At 39.4% G+C, this 10,732-nt stretch overlaps 1 long non-coding RNA gene across 1 annotated transcript in view; it reads left to right on the top strand.

Annotated features, from left to right (window-relative positions):
• The window catches only part of LOC111863530, a 2,815-nt gene extending 1,287 nt beyond the window's left edge, over positions 1-1,528 (top strand). The window contains exons 3-4 of the long non-coding RNA XR_002842613.2: positions 627-775; positions 887-1,528. This is a non-coding gene — a long non-coding RNA (uncharacterized LOC111863530). The remainder of the gene's footprint in view (positions 1-626; positions 776-886) is intronic.
• The last annotated feature ends 9,204 nt before the right edge of the window (positions 1,529-10,732 follow it).

Here is a 10,732-nt window from a genome sequence, read left to right as displayed (position 1 = left end):
TGCATTATGACTGGAGTTTTTATTATTTATTTCAACTCTTTGATACCTGTTTTTGAGGTATGATTTGATCCATTCATTAGCTTTGCCAGTTATTCCATAGAAATTTAATTTCGATAGTAAGATATCATGATTAACACAATCAAAAGCTTTTGCTAGATCACAGAAAATCCCTCCCACAATTAATCTGTCATTGAGAGCACTTAAAATATCGTTAGTTAGTTCATAGGTTGCTTTTTCTGTTGTTAGGTCTTTCCTAAATCTAAATTGCTCTTTGACTAATATGTTGTTAGAATTTAAGTGTTCAAGTAGTCTATTATACATAACTTTTTCAAAGACTTTTGAGAATGAAGTCAATATGGATATTGGTCTGTAATTGAGAGGTACGTTGGGATCTGTTATATGATACAGGTTACTTGTTATTACAATATATTGGAACGTTGGGACTGCTTGTTGAGTATAGAGAATTTGTAGGTATAGGCACCGAAACGGACAGATGACCAATCTACTTATCAGAGGCAGCTTGGAGGCAAGTAGAATGTGTGCGTAGTGAGGAGCATGGCCTAATTATTACTAGCCATCTGTTCTTCTTTAATAAGTTCATATCAAATCTTTAATGGTGTGCACAGTGTGTTTCAGTGGGTGCTGGAGGGAGGAGTGGATTTGATTCTACATGTGTGGTATCCACCTACTGTTCAGGAGAATCTACGTCCCCTCAGATAACATTATGGGTCTGAATATCTGAGTTCCATTTATGTGCTGGCACCATGATCTGCAGGTAAGAACGAAATAACTACTTGTGTTGTACATGATTGGAGACTGAATGCGGTAAATTATGTATTTAGAAGACAAAAAGAAAGTACGGTCAAACCATGTGTTCATCTCTCAGGAAACCAGGGCAGTGTGTGGAAGAGTGGTAATTGAACTTGAAATTCCCTACACCTCCAGTGTTACTTACCAGATGTAAACCAGGCCAGTCTTCAGGAATAGTAAGCACTGTGAAGTATAGAGCTTTGTAAGTTTTAGTTCCTTGGGGGAATTTTGAAGAGTTGGATGTGTGCAAAATGTTTCTGACAGCATGAGCCTGCAGTGTCTTGGTTATTGATATTATGCCCCAGTTATTATAACCTCAGGTAACTGAACTTGGCCCTTCCCTGCCCGAATGAACAGTGACATGAATCATGAACACAGTGTGACAGGTTTTGTCTCCATCATGCAGTATTATGTTATTGTAGGAAAATAAAAGTTATGTTGTTGTGGGCTTCTGTGGAATAGTATTCATACCATGTAAACGAATTTCCCATGAATCCACTGGTACTAATTGTACGATTAGTATTATTATTTGTGCCCTGTTAGTGAAACATGTACGTTGTACAGTTGTGTTTCTTGTGTTATCACACATTTTGGAGGTGATGACAGTTACCAAGTAGTGTGTAGAGTTGACTGGATTTCTTTATACTTGATTGAGTTTGATGCTTGTTATGTACAGTAGATTATTCTAGTGAGAGGAATAAAGTAAGTATTCAGTGGCAGGTTGAGATGTGAGGTTAACTGGAGTATGTTTGACAGATTACCCTCGTCTTGATTAATGTTTATGAAGCATGTCATTGAGCATCTTATCATCCCACAACTGTGCAGAAGTAATGATGGAATTTAGTTTAATGGAATGAATTTAGACATCAGATATTAATATTGTCCCTTGATATTACTGGAAATGCACTCATAACATTCGCTAGTATTTCAGTTCTGTTCTACTAGTGTGAAGATTATATTGCTCTTAAAGATTATGTGTGCTTATATATAACATCTGTGAATGCAGTTGTCCTGAGTTTTTGTTTATAGTAGAGAACAATTTTGAGTTGATCTGTTGTTTGTCAAGCGCTTTAAGTGCTGCTTGGCTGTAAGATAGAATGTAANCTAACACAGTGTTCTAGGGTAGGGGTGAAAGAATGCAAGGATTTGTGGAAAGTTTCAAGGACAGATACACCACCCCAATTAGTCTCTTTGTATCGATCTTCAAGTGCATTAGCAAAATGTCAGCATGTAAAAGGAAGTGTGTTGTGTTAACTATTCAACAGTAACTCATGTGAGCCAGGCTTCGAAATGTTAAGCAGTGATGAAATTGTAAGTTAAGTGGGGCTGCAGTCACAAGAGCAGGAAGAAAGTGAGAATGAGAAAGAGGTGGACAGTGCTGCTAGTAAGAAAGTATCACATGGTGCTGCTCTTAATCATTTGGAATCCTTACTAGACTATCTTGAGAGTGAAGAGAAGAGTTTATTAAGTGACAAGCTAATATTACGTAGGCTTCATATGGATATCCGTAAAAAGGAAAATGCCCTGAAAAAGCAAACGAAAATATTAATTTTTTTAAGTGTTAAGTGTGAATATTCGTAAAAAATGTTGGATGTTGTTGAACACTGTGATTGAAGTAACTAATTCATACTTCAGTGTAATGTAAAAAGAGTATTAAATAGGCCATGAGATGACATAAAAATGAGGTCGAATAAATTTAAATACAGGTAGGCCTATACTATTATGAAGGTACAGTATTACAGTACTACTTCTAATAAAATTTGTCTTAACCGGGTTTTCGATTAATCGTGATTTCCATCCCCACCATTACCCCGGATAATCAATAGTTGACTGTATTTTCATTCTGTTGTGGGATGTCATATGAGGAGACAACCACTAGTTGAACTGTGTGAAGATTATATTGCTCTTAATGATTATGTGTGATTATACATAACATCTGCAAATGCAGTTGTCCTGAGTTTTTGTTTATAGTAGAGACATGATTACTGCTTGTCGTGGTCCTAAACCTTAGCGAAGGCTAAGTGACTGATTGAATGTTAAGAAGCATTGTTGCAGCAGCAGAATGTGAAGGTTGAAAGTCACAGTCACAGAGATGTTTGTTAGATGTGATTTATAGCCAGTTGAATCGAGCTGTGATCAAATATCTGCTTATTGATACCTCCTGTTTTAATGTTATTCAGCCATGAGGCGTTTCCTCTTGCAAAGATCCACTTTCCAGGAGGTTTCCCCACAGAAAATTTGGTATGAATGTTATGTGCCCTGTAATGCTTCCTACTTGTGAGGCTACTGAAGTGTTAGAAATTCTGGGTGATATACTGTATTTATATTTAGTTCAGTGTCCTGAATTGCTGAGATGTGATCCTTCTTAGGTGTAAATATCTTCCTGATAATTTTGTTTGTCTTGTGATGAGTAGGTAATAAATATGTGACATCATGGAGTTAGGTGTTGTGATGAATGAGAAATATTAATGTCTGTGAACCAAGTTATAATGGTTTATGTTATGGAGCATGGTGGTTTCATACTGTTAGCTTTGGGTGTTTGAGTTGCATTGCACGCAATTCTTTAATCATAAAAGCTCCAAGGACCCTATTAGCGAAGTCGAAGTAGTAGTTGTCTAGTATCCAGTGCTGTGGTGCATGAATCACAGAGTTCCATATAACATACCTGCGGGCCTCCAAGCATTTTAATCACTTAACACATGTATAAGAGCAAGAAAACTGCCGCCATATGTCTGCAAAAACAGTACGACTTGAACGTTACAATTGCAACAACCTACCTTAATCTTATCTCATTTGAAATCACTACTCTTTATTGTATTTTATTGCTCGTGACGTCACCGCGCGTTGCATAGCTACCATGACGCGGGGTGATTACTCGCCTATTACGCAAGCGCTACGTACCGCTGGGGAGGTAGGGGTGATCCATAGCTCAACATGTCACACTGCTCCCTCCTTAAGGCTGTTCGTCCCGAATAGCCTAACGGTGCATCCCCGTTCCTCTTCCTCGGTGGCTGCTCTTGCAGTGTCTCCTGTTGTTGCGGCTACTCTTCTTGCAGCGACTATTCTTCGTCCGTTACATCCGCTCCCGTCTTAAGACAAAGCTCGTCTCGAGCGGTTTCCTTTCAGCTCGCCAGAAGATCACATTCATCCATCGCTTTCTCACATGGCACATTCACTCTCAATGGGGAGGCCGGTTCTTCTATTTTACCGGCTCCTCTTCTGTGCCCTGCTCCTTTTTTCGTTTTGGAGGGGGTCGTCCCCTCCACAAAGTCCAGTCCTTGGTTATTTCTTTCTTTGGAGTTTCCTTAGGTCGACATAACAGCTCCAGATGCGTTGTTTGCACTTGCTGACGTCGTTGTTCCTCCTGGTCTTCCAGCCATTTTCTGGCGCGAGACCGTGGTGCCAAATCCTTTCTCCGGCATCCGACGGTTCCCTGGGGAGTTTCCTTCTTGAAGTCATTTCTCCAACGTCGTGCCACTGTCGCGCGATGGGATATCTTCCTGCAGATGGCAGCCAACTTTATCCGGGACGCATGATCTCCTCGGGTCCAAGATTTCCTGAAGATATTTCTCCGGCGCCACGCCACTCTTGCAGAGCGGGACACCCTGCTGCTGACGACGGCCAATTTATTCTGGGGTCCGCAATTTTCCCGCCTCGGGTTACTCATAATCCGTCGCTTGTTTCGGTCCCTACGCCTTTTCTTCTTCGGTTCCCTGACCGGCATTACTTCGGCGTCTTCTATGGGTACCTCTCGTAGATCTGCCGCCTCAGGTTTCCTGTGCACTGAAGTCGGCTCTTCTTCTTCTGGACGTGCCTCCATTCCTTGGCAGGCCGTCGTCACTCCGACCGGTATCGCTATCGGGACCTCTTCTCGTTGTGCCGCCGCAGGTTTCGTGTCCGCGGCAGTCTTCACTCGCCAGGCGGCCATCTGTTCTCGCCGGGCCTTTCTATCGGCGTCTAGTATCGCCAGGAAATCTTCATGGTCTTTCCTCCTCTCTTCCCTCTCGGTTTTCATGCTCGCCTCCATTTCTTCGTAATGTGTTTTCATGCTGGCCTCCATTCTTGCCAACATTTCGATTATTCGCTGCATATCTTGTTTCTCCATTTTGTAGCAGTCAAATACTCGATGCACAATAATCCAATTATTTGTCAGGCGTGTTTAAGCTCGTAAAAATTCTGACACCAATTTATCACGTGTCTTGAGTTCGAATCTCGTTGATCACGTGTGTAAGTTCGTATCCCACTTCTGACACCAAATTATCACGTGTTTTGAGTACGAATCTCGTCGGTCACGTGTGTAAGTTCTAATCCCACTTCTGACACCAGTTGTCGCGTATCGAGGGGTATATCGCGACAATATTATTATGGTATATTGTTGAAAATCCATGGTAAGAATGTTGACATTTAATATTGGGAACTTTTGAAGATTATTTCATGTCATAAGACCTCTTATACATGGAAACGCGTGGAAAACTATATTGTGACATGCGTAATATTAGTATAGAATTCTCATAGATTTTGGGGTACGAACAAAACTAGTTATGTTGATTAAGATTTGTGAAATGTGTAGTAAAGGCCATATAGGTAAAATTTTTCTGGTGTGTTTTCTGTCTGAAATTGCCTAGAACAAGGAAATACTTTACCCTCATTACCTTTGAACTTTGCTTTAGAGTATGCTGTTAGGAGGGTGGAGTAAAACCAGGTGGGACTGAAATTAAATGAGACAAGTTAAGTGCTTGCTTGTGATGATGATGATGGTGATGTGAATCTATTGGGAGGAAGCATAGATACTGTGACATGTGTAACCATTGCTGGGCAACGGGAGGTGGAACGAGTTACTACAAAGACAGACTCTGGATAAAAGGTCGGTTGCCTGGTTACACAACAGTGGAAACGAGGTTATGCAACGGTAAGGAAAACGGTGTTTGTTCATGCCGTGCTGAGGCGAGCCGAAGTGAGCTGAGCCAAGCTGAAGCATGCTGGTTGCTACGCAGCATTAAACAACTCAGCAGCGTTGCCCAGCAGCGCCTGTAAACATGGCGTTTACACAACAATGAAGCGAGCTGGGTTTCCCACTGTCTGACTGAGGGCTTATAACGGAGACTGGAATGCGTAAGGAGTGAGTTAAAATGTAGCAATCGTGGGAAGAAGAATGGAACGTGTGCTATACTGAAGATAGTGTGAAGAGATGTGTGAGTAGGGTTTGTAAAGTGTGTAAACCCACAAGAGTGTTATAATCGATTGTAGTTACGATTTGTAGGTTGTTAAATAAACAAATTAACAATCTGAACGGCGTCTTCAGTGGCAAAACACGTTACAGTACCATAAAGAAAAATACAGAAGCCCTGATTGATACAAGTAAGGAGGTTGGTCTAGAAGTAAACACAGTGAGAAGCACGTATGGAAATAAGTAACGGATCCTTTCAAAATGCGGAAGAGTTAAAATATGTTGGAAGAATGTAACAAATGAATCTTCGATTGAGGAGGAAATTAAGAGGACATTGAATTTGGGCAGTGCTTGCTACCAGTCTTTCCAGAACCTTCTTTCTATTTGTCTGCTCTATGGAAATGTAAAATATAAAATATATAAAACTATAATTTTGTCCATGATTCTGTATGTGTGTGAAGCTTTGTGTCTGACATTAAAAGGGGAGCATGGTGCAAGGTTGTTAAGAATATTTTATCCAAGGAGGGATGTAGTGCTAGGAGGTTGGAGAAAACTGCATGAAGAGGAACTTTGTAACTTGTACTCCTCGCCAAGTATAAGTAGAATGATGAGGGTGTGGAGGTTGAGGTGTACAGGTAATGTAGCATGCATGGCAGAAAGCAAGAATGCGTATAGGATTTTGATGGGAAAGCCAGAATGAAGGAAGGAGACCCTTGGAAAATGTAGATGTAGACGTATAAGTAGGTGGGAGGATAATACTAAGATGGATCATAGGGAGATACAATGTTGTGGCAAATACTGGTTGTGGTGGCTCGGTGGAGGGCTGTTGTGAACATTGTAATGAACGTTCTGGTCACATAAAATGTTGGGAAATCCTTGAGTAGCTGCGCGACTAGCAGCTTTTGAAGGAGGAGTTAGTGTGAAGAACGTGGATTGGTTTTCGGAAGATATGAAAATTGTGGAAAATGTTTGAGGTGTCAGGTTTGAAATTTAACTAAAATTTGAGGTAGACGGTTAACAAAAATCATGACACAATTGAGGGTTACAACATTCAAAGACTGTAAGAGAAGTAGGTAATTACAATTCTTTATGGTTATTGTATATTAAAACAGCCTGATAATTCTAATATTCTTGAGGGTTGCAGTGTTTGCGATGTACACGGTGCTACAAAAATTTGAAGCTGTTCGAAGTTGAGAGAAATTCGCAATTTTTTTTAAATTTATAAAATTGTCATATGTATCAGAATGTTGATAATTACAGCTATTGTCAAAATAAGTGAATATTTCAGTAGTGTGTTATTTGGAATCTATAAAATAACTTGGAACTTGTTGAATATGGCAACAGTTTGGATGTCCTCAATGTTGAAAAAATGCGCAGTGTCGCACCTTACACAATTTTCAAGGTGTACACAATTTGTAGGAATTTGGACGTAGATATTTTGTTAGGAATTTGAATTTAGAGATGTTTAAAAATCAAAAAATGATCAGTGATTATGAACTAAATTCAGAAATATTGTAAACAGAAAATTTAAGAAATTACATAATTTTATAAAATGTAAAAATAATGACAATTTTCACTAATTTAATATCAGGGAAATGTAGGAAGAATTGAGAATGTCGAAATGTTCAATAAATATAAGACTTTCCAGAAAATAAAAGATATGCTGACCTGCAAGCCAAGTGGCAATTCGGTTGGAGCTGAGCTAACCCTACCCACCATGACCAGACTTAAGGTGCCTAGTCTGTGGGCGCTCTGCTGGACTACCAGGTGGATGCACAGTAGTTTATGCGCAAACCTAACCTAACCTGACCCAGTCCGATCTAACTCTGGCCAACCACCTAGTGGACTGCGCAGTTGTCTGATTGCTCAACCTATGGTGATGTCACTGCCTACTGTACCATAGCCTTCACGGATGTGGCCAGGCATGTGATGCCCAGTTGATTGAATTTGTTCGAGAATACGAAGTATTTAGGAAGAATCGCCAATGATAGCGTTAATAAATTTATTGATTTTTATAATTGAAGCGCATTTTAGTATTTAAAATTACAGAAAATGTGGCAATTATCAGAATTGGACAAATTGTATTATTTTCAGTATTTATAAAATGAAAAAGAAACATTTAAAAATGTAAATTACATATTTAGAAAGACAAAGAGAAAGTCTGGTCAAAACCATGTGTTCATCTCAGGAAATCAGGGCATTGTGTGGAAGAGTGGTAATAGAACTCGAAATTCCCTACACCAGTGTTACTTACCAGATGTAAACCAGGCCAGTCTTCAGGAATAGTAAGCACTGTGAAGTATGGAGCTTTGTAAGTTTTAGGTCCTTGGGGAATTTTGAAGAGTTGGATGTGTGCAAAATGTTTCTGACAGCATGAGCCTGCTGTGTCTTGGTTATTGATATTATGCCCCAGTTATAATAACCTCAGGTAACTGAACCTGGCCCTTCCCTGCCCGAATGAACAGTGACATGAATCATGAACACTGTGACAGGTTTTGTTTCCATCATGCAGTATTATGTTATTGTAGGAAAATAAAAGTTATGTTGGTGTGGGCTTCTGTGGAATAGTATTCATACCATGTAAACGAATTTCCCTTGAATCCACTGGTACTAATTGTATGATTAATATTAATATTTGTGCCCTGTTAGTGAAACATGTAGGTTGTACAGTTGTGTTTCTTGTGTTATCGCACATTTTGGAGGGTGATGACAGTTACCAAGTAGTGTGTAGAGTTTGACTGGATTTCTTTAGACTTGATTGAGTTTGATGCTTGTTATGTACAGTAGATTATTCTAGTGAGAGGAATAAAGTAAGTATTCAGTGGCAGGTTGAGATGTGAGGTTAACTGGAGTATGTTTGACAGATTACCCTAGTCTTGATTAATGTTTATGAAGCATGTCATTGAGCATCTTATCATCCCACAACTGTGCAGAAGTAATGATGGAATTTAGTTTAATGGAATGAATTTAGACATCAGATATTAATATTGTCCCTTGATATTACTGGAAATGCACTCATAACATTCGCTAGTATTTCAGTTCTGTTCTACTAGTGTGAAGATTATATTGCTCTTAAAGATTATGTGTGCTTATATATAACATCTGTGAATGCAGTTGTCCTGAGTTTTTGTTTATAGTAGAGAACAATTTTGAGTTGATCTGTTGTTTGTCAAGCGCTTTAAGTGCTGCTTGGCTGTAAGATAGAATGTAAATGTTCCTGTTTCTGTAGTTCTTATCTAGATTCTCCATAATACATGCCTTAATGGCATCTACTTTTGCCTGGAATACTGTAATGTACTGCTCAAGGCTGAAACTAAGTTTGTGCCTGGTGCCATAGCAGAACACTACAGCCCCAGTGGGCTTACTTATCTTGGAACCATCTGTATACCAGGTCAGTCCCCCTTTTCTATCGGGTCGAAACCCGTCTTCCCATTCACTCCTGTCAGGAAATCTGACTGTTAAGGGTTTTTCATATACATGTCTCAGTATCATTTTGTCAGACCCCATTTGTATCATGGGTTCTTTTTTCATGTCCTGAGTTATGTATGCATGTCCAAAACTATCGGATTTAGGTTTCCATTGATCACTGCACTGGAGACGGTAGATTCCTGCCCTGGCCTCTGCCTCCAACTATATATGCAGTGGGGGGAATCCAAGGAGTGTCTCCAGTGCAGCTGTTGGAGATGTTCGAATTGCTCCTGTGATACCCAAACAATAGAATCTTTGCAGTTTGCTAAGTTCTGCCTTGCTTATCTTGAGATTAACTCTGGGCCGCCATACTGTGGCTCCTTATGTAATTATGGGTTTTACAACTGCAGTGTATATCCAATGCACAATGTGCGGCTGCAGTCAAGTTTTACCAAAGATGCTTCTGCATGTCCAAACAGCCTTATAGGCTTTATTGATGACCTTGTCCAGCTGCTTTTTCCATGTCAGTCCCTTGTCTAATACTATACCAAGGTACTTGACATCGCTAGAGAGCTGGATCGTCTTATTGAAGAGTGTAGGTTCCTTAAGGCCCTTTATATTTCTCTTCCTAGTAAACGGCATAATTACCGTCTTATTAGAATTGATGGAAAGGCTTGTTCTGTCACGCCATTGTTGGACCGTATACAGAGCTGTTTGAAGATGCTCTACTGTCGAAAGGAGTTTTCCGTTTATGAGGATTGATATGTCATCAGTAGGGCCCGGATTTTTATGACCTAAAACTATAAATATATGCATGCACTTATGACCCTTAATTATGTCAAATGTGACCTAAAAAGTGTAAAATATGACCTTAAATATTAAATGGGACATAAAATTTCACAATTTTAATTACAACTTTTACTAGAGTTTAAGAATAAAGATGATGAATATATGATAGTAGGTCCTACTTACCAAATTAGCCATATTATGTCTCTGAAGGAAAGAAAACTGATGTAATTTCGACATTTCGTACTGGATTAAACCATTCATTGTTTTCTTTTTAATACTGATATTTGCGTTCATATTTTAGACAAACACTGGTGCACATGGTATGAACACTAACTTAACTCTGTTATCTAAAAACACAATTTAAAAGAACACAAGTTATTCACGTCTCAATTTTCACTGTTACAATTGCAATTTATAACTACATGCATTTTCAAATTTGAAAGATCGCCGATTATCACTAAGGATAGTTTTGTATTTGGAAAAACTTCGTTCCACATCACATGATGTGACAGGAGCATATTTGAAGAATGTCAAGTCGTTTGGTGACAGTTCTGTATC

The sequence above is a fragment of the Cryptotermes secundus genome, unplaced genomic scaffold (assembly GCF_002891405.2).
Source record: "Cryptotermes secundus unplaced genomic scaffold, Csec_1.0 scaffold89, whole genome shotgun sequence".
In the NCBI taxonomy this organism is placed as follows: Eukaryota; Metazoa; Arthropoda; class Insecta; order Blattodea; family Kalotermitidae; genus Cryptotermes; species Cryptotermes secundus.
This window is presented reverse-complemented; position numbering and strand designations above follow the sequence as displayed.